Genomic DNA, 24672 nt, shown 5'->3' on the forward strand with positions numbered 1-24672 from the left:
ACTTCATATTCGGGGTGGCCACAACACTGGTCTGGTTGCCGCTGAGATCCCAGCACAGGAAAAGGGGCCTCCTCTACTCCCAGTGTCATTGCCCATGAGCCATTTCTATGGAGAGAAAAGTTTGAGAATCCTCTTTGGAAAACCTGAAGTGTGGCACCAAGCAAAGGTATGATCCTTGTTCTCAACTTCCTGGCCCTGCATTCATCCCACTCCATCCCTGTTCTCTAGTTACTGGAACACCCTGTGGCCTCCAGGCCAGCTCATTTGGTCCCTGGCTGGCAGGGCTGCCTGCCTGCCTCAGTTTCCCACATGGGAAGATGCAGCAAGACCTCCCCAAGCTTTTGGAAGAGGCAAGGACAGTAGTAGGACCATCCGACACTCTGGGCAGGGGGTGGGGTCCAGGAAGGGGTGGCAGACCCTTCTCAGAACCCGGTGGCTACCTTTCTCATCTCATTTGAGCTCACTGAGCTCCTCTCTAAGGTACTATAAATGTTAAACAAATTTAGACTCTGTTAGGTTGGACAACATTAAAACATCCTGGATAGATGCTTGAAACACAGCAAGGGACAGATAGTAAGAGTAGTACTACCATTTACTGTTCACTGTGTACAGACATGAATTTTATTATATAATCCTTTAAAATTAATTAGTTATTTAATCCCATTTAATTGTTTAATCCTTACAACTCTCTAAAATATATGTGCCGTTGTTATCCCCATTTTATAGCTAATGAAATGAGGCTCAGAAAAATGAAGTCACTTGCCCAAGGTCACATGATACAGCTAGTTAGGATTAAAATTGAGGCCTGTCTGCTTCTAGGGTTCATACCCTCCATCCCCACTGCATACTACAGTTCTAAGCCCCTGAGCTGGGAGAGGGAGGGGCATTGGAGGAAAAGGGTGGGTGCCATGCTGGTCTCTGCCCTCACCCAAGTTCCTTCTGTCTTCACACAAATATCTGCCAGGCCTTGGAGATGATGACCTGAGGGTGGGGCAGTAAGGCCTCCAGATGTCAGGGCAAGGAGATGGCCACTCACCTGCTGTCAGGTTCCATGTTTCTGATGGCTAATAACCCCAGACACCTGGGTTATCGGTCTCTGCTCCCACCTTGGGCCTAGGTAGTGATTCTAGGGATGTGGACCCCTGGAACCTGGCAGGCAGCCAGCATAAGACCAAGGACAGACCCATAAAGCCAGTGCCCTCTGAGTCCAAAACCAAACACAACCACATGCACAGCCGCTCATTTGTTCCAGGAGCTTCCCCTACACACCACAGCCATAAATCCCAGAGTACCCGTGGCTTCTGCATTGTGGAGAGGGGTGGCCCTAGGGAGGGAGTGGAGCGGGGACAAGGGATACGGAATGGCTGCAAATATAATGCCAAGCCAGACTCCAGAGCTGCCCCCAGCCTCCGGAGGCAATCACAGACCTTCAGGAAAGAATGTAGCCCCTTGTTGAGTGTGGACAGGGGGAGGGAAGGGGCTTGTTATGTCCTTAAAGTCACTCTAAGAAGGTGCTGTTATTATCCATTTTCCAGAAAAGGAAACTTGGGTCAAGGGTTCTTAGCTGGCAGGTGGCCCCACACTTAATTCGTCTCCTGTACCACCTCCCTCAGCCCTTATCAGGTTATGACAAGGGGGGTGAGCTTGGGTAGAAGGGGAAGGAGGCCTAAAATCCAGGACTTAGACAGGAGAGAGGCAGTCTCAGGTGTGGGAAAAGCACTTGCAAACAGGAAGTCTCCCCACTCCATCCGCAGGTAAACGGTGTAACCACCACTCATTGGTCCATTCCATTTGAGCATCTGCCCCATGCAGGTCTTATGAATCAAGGCTCAGAGATGACACCGTCCCTATCCATAGGCAGCTGCAGTGATGAGAGGGGACAGACACTTTGCAACACAAGTACTCTGGAGACAGCATAATGTGCACCAGATCCAGGAGCACAGGGAACTTGGAGAGTGCAGCAGAGGGGCAGCCAAATGAGCAAGGCCCATCTGTCCCCAAAGGGTACAAGGGAGCCTAAGGCGTGTGAGGGCTGCTGAGAAAGCTGGGCGCTGTAGGCAGAGGCAAGAGGGGAGTCCTGTGGGTGGACAGGCCAGAAATCACAGGCCCTCAAGGCAGGAGGAACCTGGCACAGCCAGACCCTCTGACAATCTCCCCAGGCCAGCACAGCCACATCACTGCAAACTGGACAGGAACATTCCAACCTAATCGCAGCTCAGATCAGCAAGCTCCAGAGGCTCCACACATTGGGGCCGACCTCCACCCAGGGTGCCTGCCACGAGTGGCAGGGGCCCCCAGCCTGCTCTCTCACCAGGCCAGGCAGCAGTGGGGGCTTCCAGGTCCTCAAGGATTCTCCAGACCCTTGTCTGGAGACCCAGAGTTTTTTCCTCTCCAGCTTCTAGGGCAACTAGGTGGGGCAGAGGGGTGGCCCCACCTGTGGGAGGGACTGAAAAATCCTGCCTCAGGACCAGGATTTTGGTGATCCCAGTTCTCAAGGGCCCCGTGCTCAGGCTGCTATTATCCAAAAGGGCCGAGGGTCAGATTTCAGCCCCAGCCCGGGCCCAAGCCTGCACTGTTGCCTCTACCAGGTCCAGCCCTGGTCTGTGCCCCACAGAGCGGAAGGACACAGGCCAGGATATGGGCGCAACAGCCCCCAGCCCGGAAATGAGTGGTCAGGTGGCCAATGGGACCACAGACTATGTTGTCGTGTAATAGTTTTTATTTATTAAACTTCTTTTATTTAATAAAACTTTTATTTATTAAAGCTTCTATTCTTCTATTACGCAAAGCAGCTCTTTTCCTAAGGGAGTAGCAGGGCGTGGGGACAGATGTCTTAAATACACTACCCAATGTCATCAATTTCAAATTGACAATGAAAAGACAGAGAGCGGAAGCCCCTTCCTCTTTACACACTGGAGCGCTTCCTCCATCTCCTCACCCCTCCCCCAGCCCCCTCCCTCCTCCTCTCTCTCTCCTTGGCATAAGAAAGCAGGTCTCTGGCTTTGGCAAAGAGAAAAGTTAAAGGCAGAGAAGCAGTGAGAGGAAAGGAGGAGAAATCAGGCAGCCTGTAGCTAAAGGGTCCCCATCCCACCTTGCAGGCTAGCCAGGATACCTTGCATTCTGGTAAGGTGGGGGTGGGGTGCTGGGGATGAGGTAGGAGATGGTGACTCTCCCTTGCAAGACATCTGCTCTTCTTGTATCAGGCCCAAGGACCTGGTGTCATTATCAGCGGGACCAGGCAGAGAGGAAGGCTCCCCAGCGGACCTGGCTGACCGTCCCCTGGAGGCCAGCCAAAGTGTGTGTGGCCACGGCTCAGAATTTGCATCAGTAACAGCACCAGCAGCCCCTGCGGTGGCAAGGGAGATCATTTATCCAGTGCTTGGTATGTGTCCGGCCCTGTGCTTGAGTATTTTTCATTCATTATCTTTTTTAATCCAAACAAACCTCAGGAGAGTTTATTAATTCCATTTAACAAATGAAGCAACTGAGGCTCAGAATTTAAGTGACCTCCCAAGTTTACACAGTTTACATGGGCAGAGTCGGGATTCAAACTTGGTCTGACCAACTCCAGAGCTTGCAGAGGGTGGTGAAAGCAGGGCTAGCATTGCCCCTCCCCGACCATGCCAGCTCACCCTCAAACCCAAGACTTCTAATTAGGGCAGTCCTTTTTGCACTCTGCAGCCCATCTGACCTCTTCCTTCTCAAGCCCTGATCTGCAGTCCATCCTTCCAGAGCTGGAGAGGAGGCAGGACAGGCTCAGGAAGGTTCTACTTTTTCCCTACCCTCACATCCTCCTACTTCCACCTGACCCATAGCTGTTTAATTCCATTGTCTCAAAAATGAGGGCTGCTTGGGTTTTCATGGGGAGGGAGCAGACAGCAGGGCCAGCGCACCCTGGCACGTGGGAAGGGGCCTGAGCCCAACTTGGCACACTGACCGGGCATGGCCTGGCTAGCATCGTCGTCCCACACATCAGAGTAGCCATGGTGGCTTTTGTTAGCTGGGATTACTGCATTCAGGAGGGAGGAGGAGAGAAAGGAGGGGTCCCAGGCTAAGGTGGGAAAGGGAGGGGCGCCACAAACTCCTAGGGGTGAGAGTGAGCAGAGATTTGTGGCTCAGGCTGGCAAGAAAGACTTGCCAGGGCTCCGTGAGTGGCCTCAGCCCAACTCCAAGCCCCTGGGACTCAGTTACTCCCTGTCCCCAGTGGCTTTCTCTTCCTCCCCACTCCTGCTTGCTCTGACTCCATCATGGCTGGGGCAACTGGGACCAGCAGGAGCCCTGCCTGACTCCCACATTTAGAAAAAGAGGATGTGCACTCCACCCTCAGCCCCAGAAAGATTTACACCTATCCGGTAAATCCATGACAATATGACTGAACAGGACCCGAGCTTCTTCCCAGGCAACCACTGATCTGTTCCCTCTCTTACCTCCTAGGAACACAGGCTTTGGAGTCAAAGAAACTTGGCTTCAAATCCCAATTCCTCTGCTTTTTAACTGTGGGACCCTAAGCAAGTTAGTTCGCTTCTCTGGGTCTCAGGTTCCTATCTCCAAACTGACAGAATCTTGTGATAAAGGAGCTATAAAAGATGAAGGCCTATATAAAAGAATATATACCGCGCCAGGCGCGGTAGCTCACGCCTGTAATCCCAGCACTTTGGGAGGCTGAGGCAGGCAGATCACCTGAGGTCAGAAGTTCGAGACTAGCCTGACCAACATGGAGAACTCCCATCTCTACTAAAAATACAAAATTAGCTGGGCGTGGGGGCACATGCCTGTAATCCCAGCTACTCAGGAGGCTGAGGCAGGAGAATTGCTTGAACCCAGGAGGCGGTGGTTGCGGTGAGCCGAGATCACGCCATTGCACTGCAGCCTGGGCAACAAGAGCAAAACTCCATCTCAAAGAAAGAAAGAAAGAATATATAATAAAACTAATGTTTGTCAAGTGCCCATTATGTGCCAGGATGTTTTGTGTATTATCTCACTAAGTCCCCCCAAACACTCGATGAGGTTGTTGTTATGATTATTGCTCCCATTTTATAGGCAAGAAAACTGAGGCTTAGGTGAAGTGTTTTGCCAAAGCTGTCAAGCCTTAGAGCTGGGATAAGTGCCCAGGACCCAGATAACATAGCTTATGCTCTCAGCTCCCATGATGTGCTGGTGGCTGGTGCGTCTGGTCACCAGAACCATGGGTTTGCACCCTATCCCACCCAGAATGCTGACCCAAGGAATCATCCCAGGATCCCTTCATCCCAGGTCTTTTTGAACCCATGGCAACTTCTCCTGGCCACCTCCCTAAGACTTCCTCTTCCCCCAGGGCTGGAGCCAGGGTTGGAGCTGGGACTTGACATTCTGTGGATATGTGTCCAGGTAACTCGAGTGGGGCAGTAGACCCCAGGAGGAGCCTGTGTACTTGGGGTGTGTTTGTTTTTAATCTTCTCCCATCTGACCACTTGCTTGGCCCAGGAAGAGCCTGAGGACCCATTGGGTCATCACAGCATTCCCCAGGGGGTGGTTGCTTTAAGGGAGAGATTTTCTTGGATAGCTCCTCTTCTTCCTCCTTCAGCTCCCAGTCCAGAAGTCACTTCCTCAGGGAATGTCCTAGACAGACCCTGTCCCCTATCACAGTTAAAAAAATACACTTTTCCCCCATGGTTGCTTTGATCAACATCTCCCCCTGTGCCCCAACCCCATGTGCTTCTTGTGAACAGGGACAAGATGACTCTGTTCACCACCATCCCCAGGACCTGGTAAAGCACCATGTGTGTTAAACAAAGGAATGAACTAATGGGCCTCCCTGGACCCACAGTGTCCCAGGAAGGCTGAGAGGATGTCCCCCTGGCAGTGATTGCAGCAGAGACAGATCTGACCTCTGCCATCAGTAGAGAGGAACAGGCCCTACTAGCCTCAGCTTCCTGAACCAGTTCATAAGAGAAATCAAACCCGGAGAACTGCCAAGGGGCAGGTACCAATGAAATATCCTCTCAGCCCCAGACCCCTTGCCTCAGCTGGCACCTGCCTGGAGCACTTGGGCTACAGCCTCAGTGAGGGTTCTTTCTCCAACAGCAGCAGCAGCAGTAGTAGCAGCAGCAGCAGCAGCAATAATAGTAATAATAATAATGACGAATATTCCCAGATTGCTTACTGGGTCCCCAGCCCTGGGCTAAGCATCTTCCATGACTTCTCTCTCAGAACCCTCACAGTGGCCTTAGAAGATAAATGCCATGTTTATCCCCATTTTGCAGATGAGGAGACAAGCTCGGAAAGGTTGATGTGTGCAAAGTCGCCCAGCACATGAGGGGACAATAAGATCGTGAAGCCAGGTGGCCAGAGCCCAGACCAGATGTCTTAACCCCAAAGCTTTTCTGCCTCTGGAGTTTGCCTCTCTTAATGTGATAGTCTGGGCCAGGTGCAGCCTGCTAAGTGGGCCTATCTGAATTCACACATGCTGAATTCTCAGGGACCAGAAGCCCACCTCCACCTCCATTGCTCAATAGGGCACTCATTCATTTATTATGTTGACAGATACTTACTGAATACCTACTATGTGCCAGATACTCTACTAGGCACTAAGGACTAGTTAATGCAACAAAACTAGACTCAGTCCCTGCTCTCGCAGAGTATATGCTAGTGGAAAATAATCAAACAAATGTGTCCAGTTACAAACAGATACATGCAAAGAAGGAAAACTAAAGCCGGCTCTGAGGAAGAACAGGGAAGGCATAATTTAGACTGGGGGACCAGGGAAGTCCTTTCAGACGTGATGTTTATACACTAACACAACCGATCAATTAGCCAATTGATTAATCCAGGCTAGAGAGGCAGTAAGGGTTCCACCTGCTGTGACTTCCGGAGTAAATAGGTTTCCCCTTGGTTTCCCCCCGCAATTCAAGAAAAATAAATAGGGCTACAGTCCACAGCCATTTTGCCGTTTGCTAAGGGAAGTCTCTAAGATTCCAGATTCCTGTGACCTCAGAGCAAAGGGTGAGGGAAAGTATAATCTGACTTGGTTTTTTGTTTCTCTTGGATAAAACAGGAAGGGCAGGGTTCCCCCACGCCCTGATTAGTGATTGAGCCGCCAGCCCCGGGCCGCCCTCCGCACTCAGAAATGTGGTGTTCTGTCGCCACCTGGTGGACATAATAGACGATGCCGCAGCGGCCCAGCCTCCCGCGTCTGGGGTAGGATCCAGAAAGCGGCTTCCTTCAGGCAGAGTCTAATAAGGAGGTTTGGGTGACTTCCTGGCAGGGAGCGGGAGTGGGAGAAGGAGTGAAGGGTGGATAGGGAACTGCTGCTTGAAAGTCAACTGACTGGAGAACGACAATGGCCCCATTGTGTCCGGGACCTTGACCTTGATTTCCTGCCACTCTCATCTCCGGAGTAGCATCCCCCAGGTCTGATTGGACGGGAGTCTTCTCCGTGACAGTGGGCGGGCCCCGGGGCTGGACACTCGGCCTTGGGCTCCCCAAGGCCTGGACGCCCGACTGGCCCAGTCCCCCAGGAGACCCAGGGAACGGGGATGGGACAAGGGGCCGAGGCTTCTCAGAAGTCATTTCCTCCTTTCTCTCTACAATTCAAGTGTGGGGGCAGGCCAGGCGCGGGGGCTCACGCCTGTAATCCCAGCACTTTGGGAGGCCGAGGCGGGCGAATCACTTGAGGCCAGGAGTTGGAGACAGGACTGGCCAACATGGTGAAACCCCGTCTCTACTAAAAAAAAAGAAAGAAAAAAAATTAGCCGGGCCTGGTGGCGCGTGCCTGTAATCCCAGCTACTTGGGAGGCTGAGGCAAGAGAATCGCTTGAACCCAGGAGGCAGAGGTTGCAGTGAGCCGAGATCGCGCCACTCCAGCCTGGGCGACAGAGCGAGACTCCGTCTCAAAACAAAACAAAACAAAACAACCCGGGTGTGATGGCGCATGCCTGTAATCCCAGCTACTCGGGAGGCTGAGGCAAGAGAATAGCTTGAACCCGGGAGGCGGAGGCCGCAGTGAGCTGAGATCGCGCCGCTACACTCCAGCTTGGGCGACAGGCGAGACTCCGTCTCAAAAAAAAGAAAAAAAAGCCCGGCGCGGTGGCTCATGCCTGTAATCCCAGCACTTTGGAAGGCCGAGGCAGGCGGATCACGAGGTCAGGAGATCGCGGCCATCCTGGCTGACACGGTGAAACCCCGTCTCTACTAAAAGTACACAAAGCCGGGCGCGGTGGCGGGCGCCTGTAGTCCCAGCTACTCGGGAGGCTGAGGCAGGAGAATGGCATGAACCCAGGAGTTGGAGCGTGCAGTGAGCTGAGATCGCGCCACTGCACTCCAGCCTGAGCAACAGTGCAAGACTCCGTCTCAAAAAAAAAAAAAAAAAAAAACAGTGCGGCAGGCACGGGTCTCCCTTTGAAAGGCTGTGCAGCCTGATGGTCAAGGCCTAGGATCTGCAGTGTGTGAGGTGTGGCCCCAAATTAGTTCTGGGATCCTTGGACACAGTCTTCAGCATCACCCACTTTTTAAAAGAAATGTCACAGGCATGGTTACACATTCCCACTGTAAAAAAAAATTGCACAATACAATGAAAAGCTGAAGCTCCCCACCTTGACCACACTCACCCTTCCTCAGGTACCAACTGTTGTTAGTTTGTGTTGCTGTATAGTTAGTGTCAATGTGTACACTGACCTCATTCAATGTATTTATATTCGAGTGTGTACATATGAAAATGTATAAGCTCACGCCTATAATCCCAGCACTTTGGGAGGCTGAGGTGGTCGGATCACCTGAGGTCGGGAGTTCAAGACTAGCCTGACCAACACGGAGAAACCCCATCTCTACTAAAAATACAATATTAGCTGGGTGTGGTGGCGCATGCCTGTAATCCCAGCTACTTGGGAGGCTGAAGCAAGAAGGTGGAGGTTACGGTGAGCCGAGATTGCGCCATTGCACTCCAATCTGGGCAACGAGAGCGCAACTCTATCTCAAAAAAAAAAAAAAAAATGTATAATTTGGTGTTACTATGTGGGTGTCAGTTTTCAAATCTGAACATTGGGATGACAAAGATAGTAAACTGTAAAGTTCCTGAGAAGGTTGCCTGAGATAATTAGTGTGCTGTGTTTAGCACTGCACTTGGCACTCAGTGTCTGCTATTATTGTTGTCATCACCACCATCTTTATTGTCATTATCACTGGGCCCCAGACCTAATTCTGAGGTCTGAATAGACGTCCTTCACAACCTCTACTGCCCCTTCTCCCTCCTTCCTCCTAACAGACTGTTAAAAACCTATGTTCCCTAATGCCTTTGTTTTTTGAAGAAGCTATAAAGAGCATCTGGTGTTTCCTACATGTTCTCCCCCTTCCCTCCAGGTCCCTCACTCCATCCCCTTCCTTTCCCTCCCATATTTGACCTAGATGCAACCACTCACCCCACTGCAGAGAGAGAGAACTTTCCCATTCTCAGCCAGAGAAAGATGTCCGTGGCCTGAATGGTGCTGCTGGACCCACAGTGACTCTACATAAAGGCTGTCCCTAGGTAGGGGTAGAGCTAGTGGCTGAAGGGGAGGAGGAGGACTCTGAAAGAGGCCTCCAGTGGAGCAGGTAAGCATCAGAGCACCCTAGGGTGCAGCCAAGGGCAAGTCATCCCACCTTTCTTAGCCTCAGCTTCCTCACCTGTACAATGGGGCTACTAAAAACAGCTACTGCATTCAATTGCTATAAGGATGGCATAGAGCCTGAAAAGGGACCTGGCGTTGAGAAAGCCCCCAATAAATAGTAGTTATTATTGTATTGTAAAACAAAGTGTCATGTTTATTTAGCATTTTAAGTTTGCAAAGGAAATTACCAACATCTTTTTTTTTTTTTTTCAAAAAGAAACAAAAGGAGCTAGTCTTTCCACCATGGGGAAAAAAGTTTGGTTTTGATTTATAAGTCTCAGAAGAAAGGTAGATGACTTTACCTGGGCCTCTGTGGAAGCATCCAGATGCCACTTCCTGGAGCTGTTGCTGGTCCCTCTGTATTGTCTGTGTTTTATCAAATTTTAAAATTATGTATATACATAGGCATATATTTGCTGAACAATTTGCAGGTAAGTTGTAGACACTTTGACACTTTACCTCTAAAACTTTAACATATACCACCTAAGAATGTATGGACATGTGATAAGCATATATTATTACACCTAAGAAAACTGACAATAATTCCCAAATGTCATCTAATGCTCATCCATTTGCAAACTATCCCAGTTAAAAAAAAAAAAAAAAAAAAGCCTTTTATAGTTTTTTATCCGTTAGTTGCATTTCTAAACTTTTGATTTTGAAATAATTATAGATTCATAGGAAGTTACAAAAATAATAGTCTCTGTACCCTTCTTCCAGTGTCCCCCAGTGGTGATATCTTATTACTTAAAAGTAATTTTAGTTTTTGCCATTGAAGGTAATGGTAAAAACCGCAATTACTTTTGCACCAACCTAATATATAGCTTCAGTACAATATCAAAACCAGGAAATTGGCATTGCTGGTACATTACTATCAACTAGACTACAGACATTATTTCGTTTTCACCTGCATTCATTTATACATATGTGTATATATCTGTGCTCTTTAATCCCATATGTAGATTCATGTAACTACCACCCACAACCAAGACAGCTGTTACATTGCCACAGAAGAACTCACTAGTGACACTTCTTTGCATTCACATCCACTCCCACTTCATTTCTCCTTGTCCCTCTTTCTATGCCCTGGCAACCATGAAGGTGTTCTCCATCTCTGTCATTTTGTCATTTTGAGATTGTTATATACAGGAAGTCACATCGTTATCTAACATTTTTTCTTTTTTTCTTCTTTTCTTTTTTTTTGAGACAGAGTCTTGCTCTGTCGCCAGGCTGGAGTGCAGTGGCACGATCTTGGCTCACTGCAACCTCCACCTCCCGGGTTCAAGCGATTCTCCTGCCTCAGCCTCCCAAGTAGCTAGGATTACAGGTGCGCACCAACATGCCTAGCTATTTTTTGTATTTTGTATTTGTAGTAGAGACGGGGTTTCACTATGTTGGCCAGGATGGTCTCAATCTCCTGACCTTATGATCCACCCGCCTCGGTCTGTATCTGTATCTAACATTTTTATATTGAATTTTTCCACCAAGCATTTCCTTGAAGTTGTTGCACACATTACCAATAGTTCATTCCTTTTTATATGGCTGTACCACAGTTTACACAGTGTATACATTTACCAGTTGAAAGACATTGGAGGCCGGGCTCAGTGGCTCAAGCCTGTAATCCCAGCACTTTGGGAGGCCGAGACGGGCGGATCACGAGGTCAGGAGATCGAGACCATCCTGGCTAACACAGTGAAACCCCGTCTCTACTAAAAAAATACAAAAAACTAGCTGGGCGAGGTGGCGGGCGCCTGTAGTCCCAGCTACTCCGGAGGCTGAGGCAGGAGAATGGCGTAAACCCAGGAGGCGGAGCATGCAGTGAGCTGAGATCCGGCCACTGCACTCCAGCCCTGGCAACAGAGCAAGACTCCGTCTCAAAAAAAAAAAAAAAGGGAAAAACATTGGAATTGTTTCCAGTTGTTGGACAATTATAAAGTCACTATAAACATTTGTGTACAGGTTTTTGTGTGAACAGAAGTATCATTTTGCTGTGGGAAAATACCTACAAGTGGGATTGCTGGGTTATGTGGTGAGGGCATATTTATGTGAAACAGCCAAACTCTTGCAAACTGACTGTACAAATTTTGCATCGCCACTAGCAGTGTGAGAGCTGCAGTTTCTCTGCATCCCTGCCAGCACTGGATACTACTGCTTCTTTTTTTTGTGTTTAGGATTTTAGCCTTGCCCCCCACAGGTGTGTAATGGTACCCCACGTCATTTTTTTTTTTTTTTTTTTTTTTTTTTTTTTTTTTTGCAGAGTTTCACTCTGTCGCACAGGCTGGAGTGCAGTGGCGCAATCTTGGCTCACTGCAACCTCCACCTTCTGGGTTCAAGCGATTCTCTTGCCTCAGCCTCTTAAATAGCTGGGACTACAGGTGTGTGCCACCACGCCTGGCTAATTTTTGCATTTTTAGTAGACTGGGTTTACCATGTTGGCCAGGCCGGTCTCACCCACATGACTTTTAAAATATAAATAAGACCAAGTCATAACCCTTTTTTTTTTTTTTTTCTTTTTTTTTTTTGAGACAGGGTTTTGCTCTGTTGCCCAGGCTGGAGTGTGCAGTGGTGTGATTACCGCTCACTGCACCCTCAACCTCCTGGGCTCAAGGAATCCTCCTGCCTCAGCCTCTCAGCCTCACAAGTAGCTGGCATACAGGTGCACACTGCCACACCCAGCTAATTTTGGGGTTCTGGGGTTGTTGTATTTTTTTAGAGATGGGGTTTCACCATGCTGCCCAGGTGTGTCTCAACCTCCTGAGCTCAAGCAATTTGCCCACCTCAGCCTTCCAAAGTGCTGGGACTACAGGCATGAGCCACTGTGCCCGGCCTATAAGCTTTCTTAGATACATCGAGTGGCTTCCCATTACACTCAGAATAAAATTCAAACTCAGAGGGCCTGCCAGGCCGCCTCTCCTGATCTCTTATGTCTCTGCCCCTCACTCCGCTCCAGCCACAGTGACTTCCTTGTTTCTCTAATGCCCTAAGCTTGTTCCTCCCTCAAGCCTTTCTCCTGCGGTTCCTTCCACCAGGAATGTTCTTGCCCTGGGTATCCACATGGCTCAGTTCCTCATTTCATTCTGTCTAATGTCAGCTCCTCAGAGGCCTTCCCTGGTGGCCAAAATGAGCCCCCATCCCTGCGCTCACCCTCAGTCCCCTTATCCTGTTTTATTTTCTTCATAGCACTTATCTCTCCTTGATATGATATTGTATCAGTTGTTGACTTGCGTCCTGCCTGTCTCCCTATAAGGACAGGGCTTGGCTTTTTGATGACTATCTCCAGTGCTTAACACAGTGCTTGGCATACAGGAGGCAATAATAAATATTTGTGGAATGAATGTGTATGGGAAACCTCTTGTGACCCTCCTGTCATCCTTTTGGCCCACCTTTTATTCGGCCATCACTGTGGCAACCAGCTTGGAGCAGGTGAAAGCACCGAGGCTCAGCTGCTCCACACAGCTCTGCTCTTGCCTTCTGCCAGGGCTTCTCTCTGGACTCCAGTACTGCAAACTGGATGTCTGAGGACGTTAACCCCTTGGGGGTAACCCTGGGCCCTTGGCGGCTGGGGTTGGTGGCTATGTGCTTTTTTCTCTGACACTCAGTGGACAACTAGGAGGTACACTCTACGCTGCTCCTCATCACATCCCAGCTGGGTCAAGCCCCAGCTGCCCACAGTGGTGACCAGCTCTATAACACACCATGGCTTTCCCTTGTTCCTACTTCATTCTCCCCAGTTCCCTATTCCTGCTCCCTGAGATCATGTCCTGAACTAACTTGCAAGCATGCTCTTTCTCTACTTTCTCTACCTGTAAGGAGGTAGCAGGGATACAGAAGAGCCCAGGTTACATTAGAACAATATATGAAACTTATAGACTAGTAGGAGGGACCAATACAAATAAAACAAAATTTAAATAACTACAGGTAAAGAGATGGACTTTTCAACAAATGGTGTTAGAATAATTGAATATCCATATGGAATGCAATGCATCTCAATCCTTACTTCATACCATACTCAAAATAAATCAAAGTACTATTTTAAAAAAAACAAAAACTATAAAACTTCTGGAAGAAAGAAGAAATTCTCCTGGGCGCGGTGGCACCTGTTATCCCAGCACTTTGGGAGGCCGAGGTGGGTGGATCACGAGGTCAGCAGTTCAAGACCAGCCTGACCAACATCGTGAAACCCCGTCTCTACTAAAAATACAAAAATAATTAGCTGGACATGGTGGCAGGCACCTGTAATCCCAGCGACTTGGGAGGCTGAGACAGGAGAATCATTTGAAACTGGAAGGCAGAGGTTGCCCTGAGCTGAGATTGCGCCACTGCACTCTAGCCTGGACAATAAGAGCAAAACTCCGTCTCAAAAAAAAAAAAGAAAGAAAGAAAGAAAGAATTATTCATGACCGTGGGGTAGGCAGAGATCATAGAAAGAACTTACTATAAAAGGGGGAAAAAGACAGCATTAAAAAGATAAATAGGTAAGTCATACACTAGGAGAAGGTTTTGTAATACATATTTTTGACAAAAGATTTCTATTTGGAACATATAAAGAAATCTTACAGCTCAATAATAAGACCCCAACCAAAATAAAATATGGGCAAAAAAATTTAACAAATACCTCAAAAAGAAGATATACAAACATCCAATAAACACACATGAAAAGTTGCTCAACATCATTAGCCATTAGGGAAATGTAAATTAAAATCACAATGAGATAACATCATACACTCATTAGAATGGCTAAACTTTAAGAGATTGGTAATAACAAGTGTTGATGACAATGTGAAAAAACTGGAACTCTCATATATTGCTGGCAGGAATGTGAACTGGAACAATCACTTGGAAAAAAGTTTGGTGGTGGCCGGGCGCGGTGGCTCAAGCCTGTAATCCCAGCACTTTGGGAGGCCGAGACGGGCGGATCACGAGGTCAGGAGATCGAGACCATCCTGGCTAACACGGTGAAACCCCGTCTCTACTAAAAATACAAAAACTAGCTGGGCGAGGTGGCGGGCGCCTGTAGTCCCAGCTACTCGGGAGGCTGAGGCAGGAGAATGGCGTAAACCCGGGAGGCGGAGCTTGCAGTGAGCTGAGATCCGGCCACTGCACTCCAGCCCGGGCGACAGAGCGAGACTCCGCCTCAAAAAAAAAAAAAAAAAAAAAGTTTGGTGGTGTCTTATAAAGTTAAACATACACTTACCAATGCCCAGCAATCTCCATTATAGGTATGGTTTGGATGTGATTTGTCTGTGTCAAAACTCATGTTGAAGTTTGCTTGCCAGTTCTGTCCACTGGGGAGGTAGGGCCTAGTGGGAGGTACTTGGATCATAGGGGTGAATCCTTTATGAATAGGTTGGTACTGTTGTCCTAGTAGAGTGTTGTTTTTGTTGTTGTTGTTGTTCTCAAGAGACTGGATCAATTCTCAAGAAATGTATCAAGGAATGTATTAGTTCCCAAGCAAACGGTTTTAATAAAGCAAGGTTTCTCCTCCTGTTTGATCTCTCTTTGCATATGTCTGCTTCCCCTTTAACCTTTTCTGCCATGTTTTGAGCCAGCACAAAAACCCTCGCCAGAAGCCAAGCAAATGCCGCTGCCACTTGAACTTCCCACTGTGAGCTGCACCTCTTTATAAATTACCCATCTCAAGTATTCTGTGACAACACCAAATGGACTAAGACAAGTATTTATCCAAAGGAAATAAAAATGTATGTCTGCACAAAGATTAGTACATGAAAATGTCAGAACAGCTTTATTCATAATCGCCAAAAACTGGAAATAGCCCAAGTATCCATCAACAGGTGAACAGGTAAATTGTGGTATATTCATACAATGGCTTACTGCTCAGTAATAAAAAGGAACAAAGTAGTGATAAGTGCTACAATGTGAATAAAACTTGAAAACTTTATACTGAGTGAAAGATGCCAGATAGAAGCATACATAGCATATTATGACATTTAAATGAAGTTCTAGAACAAACAAAACTATTTTGATGGGCTGGCCTTGAAAAGGTGACATTTGAGCAAGATCTGGATGTCAAGAGGGAGCCAGCTATGGCAAGATTGACGGGGAGTGATACAAACAGCACTACAGGAACAAAGGACCAGGATCAGGAAAGAGCTTGGGGAGCTTGGGAACAGTCAGCAGGCCACAGTGACTGGGTGAAGTGGGTGGGGAGAGAATGGTGGGGGACAGGGTGGAGAGGTGGATGGGAGCCAGATCATGCCGAGCCTTATCAGCCCTGATAAAGTTTTGGAATTTGATATGAATAAAATGCAAATCCCTCATAGTTTCGTGGGGCAGAAACACATAAGCAAATAAAGGCAATTCAGGGTCATGGATGATATATTTGGGGAGTGTACAGGGAAAGAGAAGTAGTAGGCGGTTTTACCTAGGGACATCTGAGAAGGCTTCCCAGAGGAGGTGATATTTCGGCTGAAACTGGAAGAGTAGTAGAAGAGGAGAAAGGTCATTCTGGTGGAGGGTACTGTGCCTACAGAAGCCCAGAGACATGTAGCCTCAGGGAACAGAGACCTCAGCATAATATAAGCCTCGTTGGAGTTTTCTCAACTAGGAGAGCGAGTGGCAGATCTGAGGCTGAAGAGAGAGGCTTTGAATGCTTTGTCAGACTTGATCCTGTAGGGAATGGGAAACCCCTGCAGAATTTATAGTCAGGAAGTATCAGGGTCAGGTTGACACTTCAGATCAAGACCTCCAGATTGGCAGGCAGAGAGCAAGGCCACTGGTTCTAGTGTGAGACAATGGGGGACTGGGCCTGGGACTGAGCAGGGGCAGATGGGGCAGGTAGTAGAGCCAAACTCTGCCAAGCGGTGACTGGGATTCTCCCGGTTGAGGCAAAGTTCTCTGAGCTTGAGGCCCCAGAGGGCCATAAATACTAACTTTCATGTGCATCTGCTCCCTTGGAGGGCTTGTCACACCTGAAGGCTCCTAGGCCCTGGCTCCCAGGGATTCAGAAGCAGTGGGTCTAGGATGAAGCCCAGGAATCTGCATAATAAAAAGTGACACTCACCACTCTGATGCAGGTGGACTCCATACCTACCAGGCTGCCAGTGTGGCTGGGGAGGGGAGGGGGCAGGACAAGCACACTCTCATCTGAACTGAAGCAGCTCAGAGAATCAAAGGTAGCATCTAAAATTAGGACCTGGATGCAATGGGAGCAAAGGTAGTGTGTGTCTCCATTGCTGCAGCTAAAGAATTGCGATAGAGTGGCCCTGGTCATCATGCAGAAAGATGACTCCTGATCACCAGTCCAAGGAGCCACAAAAATAAGAGATGGGGCCATGACCGGAACATAGATTGCCACAGAAGAACATAACTGTACCTTCTCCTAGGGTGCAGACAGGGAGGCAGGAAGGGGATTACTGGGGGCTGCAGTAAACTAGAGAACAAGCTCTGTGCAAAGAAAGCCTCTCTTACCATTCAGCATCTCACCTAATTAACCCCACAACAGCTCTATGTGGTGGATCCTATTATTATTCCCGTTTTATAGATGGGGAAACTGAGACTCAAAAAGGTTGAGTATGTAGTGCTGGGTCTCAAGGTGAGGACATAGGGGAACCATGGCTGGAACACAGGCCTCCGGACACTCCGAATCATAGCATTGCCCTGTGTCCCCTTCGGTGGGAAAAGTCACTAAGTCACTTCATTGCTAAATCTTAAATGATCTTCCAAGCAAGAGGAGGGAGAGGAAGAGTATAAGCTTTCTTTGTCCTATCTTTTTCAGAAGGTATCTTACTCCTTCCTGTGTATGTCTTCCAAAGATACAGTACCAGGACCTAGAGAGGCTGAGATTTAGAGCCTCATGGTGCAAACTGAATTGTAGGGTCCTAGCCAGGAGTACTTGCTTGGATCTCTAAGAATCTCACAACAGTGCCACATGCCTCAGCTTTATCCAAGCAACAGAAGGAGGTGGTGGAGGTGGTGGCAGCAGCAGCAGCAGCAGCAGTGGCAGCAAATCTGTCCCCAGTGCACCACAGTACTGTTTTGCTACGATGAAATACACATGGCATATGGCTACAAAGTTACTATCTTGAGAGTGGATAGAAATGGGATTTTTCATGTGCCAGATTTCACTTCCCTTTCTGAAACAATTCTTGTAGTAAACAGAGGTTTTCTGATCTTGCTAAGACCAAGAGGATGGGAATTCCTTTACACTTTTAAAGTAAGACTATTGTCTTGTAGAGTTTCAGTCTGTTGATGGTGCAAATGTTTTTTAAACATGGATGCTATTCTGTGTTCCTCCCTCTTTCCTTCCAAAGGCCACGACAGGAAGAGAAGCTGCCAACACCAGATGACCAACTCCTTTCCAGTTACAGACCACCCCGGTGATGAGACCTCCATATGTTGTCTGATGGCCGCAGTTCCTCGGCAAATGGGTGGGGAAAAGGAAAGTTTTGCTGAGTGTGGGAGGCCACAGGGTGGAGGAGGCCAGGAAGGACCAGAAAGCACATAGGATGTGACTTTAAGGAGGAGAATTATTTTGAACCATGTCTTGTGTGCTGACAGCATAATGATCATTATTAGGGCCTCAGATGTAACATGAAGACTGCCCTGAAGTTAAATTTTCCTTTTCAGAGAAGCATGGCCTGTCAGCCCAGCATCAGATGGTTCCATGCCAACCTCCTCCATGGCTGGGGGTTGGAGTGCCCCAGCTGCTGCCTCCCTGGTAGCTTTCATTAAAGGACTTTGCTTTTTTGGTAAATAAGAGCCCCATTTTTCTACCTTAGTCTTTGAAAATCAACCTGAGAAACACTTTGTGTAAGTACCACAGATGTATTTGCAGTTTTCTACCCACATTTAGTTTCTGGGGTTTTTTGTTGTTTTTTGATGTTGTTTGTTTTTTGAGATAGAGTTGCCCAGGCTGGAGTGCAGTGGCATGATCTTGGCTCACTGCAGCCTCCACTTCCCAGGTTCAAGTGATTCTCCTGCCTCAGCCTCCCGAATAGCTGGCATTACAGTTGTGCACCATGTCCAGCTAATTTTTTGTATTTTCAGTAGAGATGGGGTTTCACCATGTTGCCCAGGCTGGTCTTGAACTCCTGACCTCAAATGATCCACTGCTTTGGCCTCCCAAAGTGCTAGGATTACAGGCATGACCCACTGTGCCCAGCTGGCCGCCTAGTTTCAAGGTTGCTATCTGGAATCCTACCTCCCCAGGCACCCTCCTGGTCACAGCATGATCTCTAACAGAGGGGCAGATCTGTGGCCTGAGTTGTGCCCAGACAAATTTGGTTTGGCTTTCACAGTATTTTGAAATTGGTTTTCATGTCAAAATCCTGTTTGCTGGCTTCTCTTGAAAAATCAGAAAACTTGGCCACATTGAGTTACATTCCTGAGTGTCAAGTGGCTGGATCTGAATAAGTAGTGCTCCCTTTGCACAGAGCATGTTATCTGATATGCCACAGTCCCTACCACTTTCCACCATCCCCCGCATCCACACCCCAAGAGAAAATATGAACTAAAAAGCAGATATAGATATAGGTGCTCCAGTCTTGACCCTACCACTCATTTCCTGTGGCTGCTTGAGCAGGTGTCTACATCTCTTAGGAAGAAGAGAATAATGAGATGATGATGCAGAGCACTGGCAGAATGCCTAGCATAGAAGAATCTGAGGATTCGCCGTGCATGCTTCCTGGTATGTAGTATTAGTTCTTGTCAATGACACAGAGACTTGAAGACTGTATATAAATGGACACACCTACTAGAATGTAAGCTTCATATACAAAAGGATTTTTAAAAATCTGTTTTGCTTATTTCTACATCCCCAGGGCCTAGTGCAGTCCCTGGCACATGGTAGGCCATAGGCCCTCAGTAAATGTGTTGAATGAATATGTGGATTTAATATTTCCCTGACTTCTTACTCTTCTTATGTCATGTGCTAAGTCATCGGTCCATTTTAAAAACATAAATGCAAATAGACTTATAAGCTGATTATTTCTAATTTATATGTGTTGAATTTATTTTCCTAATAACTGAAAAGATTAAAAAGCCGGAGGATGCTTTATAGTTGACAGAACTTCACTGCCATAGTCATTTGAGTCGCAGCCTGGGAGAAAAATGTATTCTTCTTCTAGGCTGATTTTCTAAGATCACTATCAGAAGGCCAGGCTACTTCAGGAATCAATGCTTCAAATCAAAATTAAAAACACATACATTTATGTGATACCTCTTGAGAATGCAAGTTGCTGTACAAACACATTTAAAGCATTAAGTGCTCCCTGACGCCCTTTCCTCAGAAGTAGTACTTCCAGAAAGGAGAGTGCATTTAAGTAAAACCAATGGCAGCTTCTATACGATGATGTCAACATGGCTCAACCTCTGAGTGCCAGAATTTGCTTCACATTAGATACAACTTTTCTGGAAATACAAGAGAACGTAAGTTGATTTCCAAGTGAATTCAAGCCTATTGGAGTATTATATTACAGAACCTTTCAATAGGAGGAGCTTTCAGGAGCTTTCAGGAGGCTTGTGGTTTCAGTATTGGTGGCCTGTAGGGGTCAGTTGTGTTTTTTGTTTGCTCAGCATCCATTCCTCCTACTTCTGGTAACTAAACTTGAATTTTCCTTGGGAAGCCATTCTTCCACACTTCCAACTGTGGGATTTGGGGGAGGCTGAGTTCACCCCCAGCTCCAGAAGAGAACATGGAACCAGCCAATGTGTTATATCCCCTGGCCACGGCCACACATTCAAGAGAAACGCCACACATTCAAGAGGTGACTCACATCTGTAATCCCACCACTTTGGGAGGCCAAGGCAGGTGGATCACTTGAGGTCAGGAGTTCAAGACTAGCCTGGCTAACATGGTGAAACCCTGTCTTTACTAAAAATACAAAAAAATTAGCCAGGTGTGCTGGCGTACACCTGTAATCCCAGCTACTTGGGAGACTGAGGCAGGAGAATTGCTTGAACCCGGGAGGCAGAGGTTGCAGCGAGCCAATATCATGCCACTGCACTCCAGCCTGGGTTACAGAAAGTGACTCTGTCTCAAATAAATAAATAAATAAATAAATAAAAATTTAAAAAATAAAAACTAAGCTCCATTCTAGAGCTTTTCTTAGTATTATTAGGAAAGAGAAAGCCTTTTGTCTGCTGAGACCTTTCATGGTGAGAATGAAATTCTGACACCATCAGAGGGATTATCTGAGAATGAAGACATGCAAAGAAAAGAGCTGAGAAAGACAGAAAGAGGGGAGAATCCTGGTGACAGTGTTTGAATGCCTGGATCCAGCTATACCTGAAAATCAGATTCATCCCTGAATTTTTGGCTTCATGAGCCAATACATTATCTCTCCCTCTTTCTTTAAGCTGATTTGAATAGTGCTTCAGAACTTGCAGTGGAGAAATTCCTGACTAGCAAATTGGAATTTGAAAACATAGATCAGACAAAGAAGAGCCAGAAGGGCCGGGTGCAGTGGTTCATGCCTGTAATCCCAGCACTTTGAGAGGCTGAGGTGGGTAGGTCACTTGAGCCCAGGAGTTCAAGACAAGCCTGGGCAACATGGTGAAACCTGTCTCTACAACCCCCCCCCCCCAACACACACACAAATTAGCTGGGCATGGTGGTGTGCACTTGTAGTCCCAGCTACTTGGGGGAGGAGAAATTGAAATGAACCAGAGGCCAAGTCTTAGTGAACTTCTCCAGTGCTTTAAATCTCTCTATACTTGATGAGGGAGAATTGTGATAGTATTTGCAATCGAACCTGGGAGCTCCACAATTATATTGTTCAATTGGTGCAGTACACTTTCATTCGATAGGGTTACTGAGGGCCTGTGCATGCCATGTACCAGCAAGTGGACAGGCTTTCTCATTTTCAGGAGGGGTTGCTTCTAGTCCCTGGTCAGCCCTTCTTCACCCTTTGGGGCTACACCGTTGCCTTCTGACTCAGCCTGAATACAGCTGCCAAGTGATTCTTCCCAAACATTGCATTCCATTCTCATTTCCCACTTCAAGGAACTTCAGTGGTTCCCTAAGTTTTCATATTGAATCTATTCGCATCTGCTCAGTCCTTAATACTAATAATAAACTAATACTAATAATAAAAACAAAGTTTAAGGCATTTACAATGGGCCAGGCACCATGCTTACATTTCATAGCTTTCTTAGTTCATCTTCAAAATGACACTATAAAGCAGATAGCAATCTTATTCCTATATTTTTTGGACGAGGAAACCAATGCATAGAGAGATTAAGTAACTCACTCAAAGTCACATGGTCAATATGTGGTGATGGAGTCCAAATGCAATCCTGTCCCTCTGGATCCAGACTCCATGCTCCTCCCAGAAGATTCTACTGTCTCAAAAGCTCTGCCACAGTCGGCTTCATCTCTATCTTATTTCCCACAACTCCCCAATTTCCACAGTTCAGTTAGGCTGGTCTTACAGCTATGCCCACTATTATCTAATTTCATTGTCTTTGCTTTTTTTGTTTAATCATGCATCCACTCATTCAACAAAGCATGGCTGATCTTACACTATGCTGATAATTTCATTATTATCTTTGCTTATTCATTCATTCATCTAGCCAGTAAATATTTACTGAGCCCCTGCCCCAGGTGCTCAGATCACTGCCCTGACCCAGAATGCTCTCTTCACCTACCACCTCTCCAAATCCTATCTTTTTTTGTTTTTGTTTTTGTTTTTTGTTTTGTTTTGTTTTTCTGCGATGGAGTCTCGCTCTGTTGACCAGGCTGGAGTGCAGTGGCATAATCTTGGCTCACTGCAACCTCCGCCTCCTGGGTTGAAGCGATTCTTCTGCCTCAGCCTCCTGAGCAGCTGGGATTACAGGCATGCGCCATAACGCCCGACTAATTTTTGTACTTTTAGTAGAGATGGGGTTTCACCATGTTAGCTAGGCTGGTCTCAAACTCCTGACCTCAAGTGATCCACCCGCCTCGGCCTTCCAAAGTGCTGGGATTACAGGCGTGAGCCACCGTGCCTGGCCAATCCTGCCTATCTTTCAAGGCTCTGCTCCAAACCCTTCCTTTCATGTATCCCACCTTAGCCAATGCAGCTAGCATGGCCCCTCTTTCCATGAACGCTGCGGGCACGGAAGGACATGACATAGTTTATTCAATTTCACAGCAGCCTGGCAAGGTCTCACACTGTCTTATCTTCCCATTGGAAATCGGATGCCTGACCAAGCCAGGGCACATATTCCTTCTGTATCCATCAGTCTTGAGTGTACATTAGGCATCCAAGAAACATTCTTTCATCCAATTGTTCAGAGAACAAGTGTGGTCCAATAAAAATACAATGGTTTAAAAAACGGCCCTTTACAAAACATTATGAATCTGGGTTCTCTTTCTTTGCCCTGGAATTCACCTAAATTTTATGATAGTCTTGTGAGGTAGATATTATCATCTCTATTTTACAGATTAGGCAGAGACTCAAAGAAGGTGAGTAACTTGGCCAAGTTCACAAAATGGATAAATCTCAGAACACAGGCTCCCAATCACTGCACCACATTGCCTCCACAGTCCTTGGGCAGTTCTCTCGAATGAACAAATACTGAAAATTCATTGTAACTTCTGTGACGAATGGACTTTCACAGCAAATACGTTTGGCCAGAACCTTGTACCCTGACATTTTTCTTTTATTTCCAGGAATGGAAACCCACACTGCTGTTGTGAAGAAACCTGATGAAACTCCAGCAACTTCTACATCTGGCCTGCTGCTTAGTCCTGGGACCTGAGGTCAAAATCATAGAAAAGAGCCATGTGAGATGCGTTCCTTGGCCTCATCTCTGTTCTTGAATACTGTCAGCAACACTCCTCAAGTTTTTGCCCACATGTTAACACTTTCCTCAGCATGGATATGGAGGTGGGGGTGAGGAATGTTCTATTTTTCCTTCGATGGTTATGCCCTCACCCTACCAACTCAGTAAAAGGGGAGTAGTGGTCAGGGACCTTACTGAGAATGTGTCCTAGCATCTTTTCTCCCCCAGCACAGCCTCCATATGACCCAGCTGCCATGAGAAGCTCGCTTCGCTTCTAAGGGAATTACCCCTACCTTCCACTCCGTCCTCACCTTGCCCTGCCCAGATTAGAGGCACAGAGGCATGTACCACAGGCCTGAAAAACCGTCCAGCCAAAAAGCCTGACTGTCTTGATGAGTCCTATCAGGGTGTAGTTATGGACATGCCTATTTCTGCTCTTCCCTCGGCATTAGTTCTCTGCAAAGGGTGGCTCTTGCCCTCGGATGGTCCAAAGATAGTTTGGGGTGTGCATGGATGACCTTCACTCTTTAGAGGCGAACAGACAGTACTGCTCTTCTCCAACAGCCTCTGAAGGACACCACCTACTGCCTGTTTCTGAGATATTTGCTGCTCCAGAGTCTCCCACCTGCTTCTTCCTCCCTCTCAGTCCTCCCTTTTGTAGACTCTCAGCCTCCCTTCTCTTAATACTCTTTGCACCCTTTCCTGGGTCTCTATTTACCCTGCCTTCCCTTTCAGCAACCCCTTCCCAAACCACTGCCAACTTCTCCTTTCTTTCCAATCCCTCCTCCCTTCCCAGCACTTTCACCTTCCATTGAATCCCTCAAGCCTCATTCTGGCCCAACTCCTCCCCTCACCCTCTATCCCTGCCCTTCTCAGATCTGCCAAACACCTCAGGCCTGGCTGCCTCTGTCCTGTTCCCACCAAACCTCCTGACCATGCTTCTGTGCTCCTTGGGACCTGGGCTCACATTTTCAATCTCTTCTCTCCTATTAGTACAGTTCTGTCTAGAGCCATGATTCTTCTCTACCTTTCACAGCTGTCATCTTTCCCACTTATATGCGTTTATTTTTTTAAGTATGAAAATAAAAAAGTGCCACTTAAATACAATGATTAAGTCATAATAAATAGTACAAGTTGTACTTGAATGTGAGACACACCACCCATACACATTTGATCTTCGAGGACCACATCGCAATCAATCTGCCCATGGCCCATTGCCTGACACTAAGAGATACTTACAAGAAGTTGATTATAAACTAATTTCTTGGTCTAAGATCCTACACTCTGAGAGGGGAGGTTTCAATATATATGAAACCTTCTTGGCAGT

The 24672-nt window shown here is 47.2% G+C and overlaps 1 long non-coding RNA gene across 2 annotated transcripts; it reads left to right on the top strand.

Annotated features, from left to right (window-relative positions):
• LOC115896513 lies at positions 1 to 24466 on the top strand. 2 transcript variants are annotated; one of them, XR_004056410.1, is made up of 5 exons: positions 1 to 166; positions 3204 to 3382; positions 17891 to 18022; positions 19183 to 19266; positions 23233 to 24466. It is a non-coding gene; the product is annotated as an uncharacterized LOC115896513 (long non-coding RNA). The 2 variants fall into 2 exon arrangements; XR_004056409.1 differs by having other exon boundaries at positions 17891 to 18007; positions 19179 to 19266.
• Positions 24467 to 24672: the final 206 nt, after the last annotated feature.

The sequence above is a fragment of the Rhinopithecus roxellana genome, chromosome 3 (assembly GCF_007565055.1).
Source record: "Rhinopithecus roxellana isolate Shanxi Qingling chromosome 3, ASM756505v1, whole genome shotgun sequence".
Taxonomy (NCBI): domain Eukaryota; kingdom Metazoa; phylum Chordata; class Mammalia; order Primates; family Cercopithecidae; genus Rhinopithecus; species Rhinopithecus roxellana.